The sequence below is a fragment of the Penaeus monodon genome, chromosome 32, assembly GCF_015228065.2.
Source record: "Penaeus monodon isolate SGIC_2016 chromosome 32, NSTDA_Pmon_1, whole genome shotgun sequence".
NCBI lineage: Eukaryota > Metazoa > Arthropoda > Malacostraca > Decapoda > Penaeidae > Penaeus > Penaeus monodon.
Genome location: NC_051417.1, coordinates 33,968,297 through 33,968,735, shown reverse-complemented (window position 1 = coordinate 33,968,735; position 439 = coordinate 33,968,297).

Here is a 439-nt window from a genome sequence, read left to right as displayed (position 1 = left end):
AAGTGCATAAGCATGTCTATAGTTTCTGTGTTTAATAGAGACTAAGTCTGATATCATTCTGGTAGTTTAATTTTGGTATTTAGAGTAAAAAAAAATAATAATTCGGAAAAAATAAATTAAAAGATAAAAGACTTAAAGATTATGTAACTAAGGTTCTCAAAAAGAATATACCTCTATTTTATTCTTGTTGCATGGAGATAGATTTAGATACTTCTCTAGGCACTTATTAATGTTAATTTGGACCTACGCATAAAAAAAAAAAATAATCAAGCAAAATAGAATAGTTTCTCATATTAAATTTTCTACGAAGAAAAATATTCTTTGAAGAAAACAAAGTTTAGGATAAACTAAAGTATTTATGGCTCCTTTTTTATTTAAATATACAGAATCATCAGTGTGCTTCTAATTCATAAAAACAGTATTTGAAAGGCCATAGACA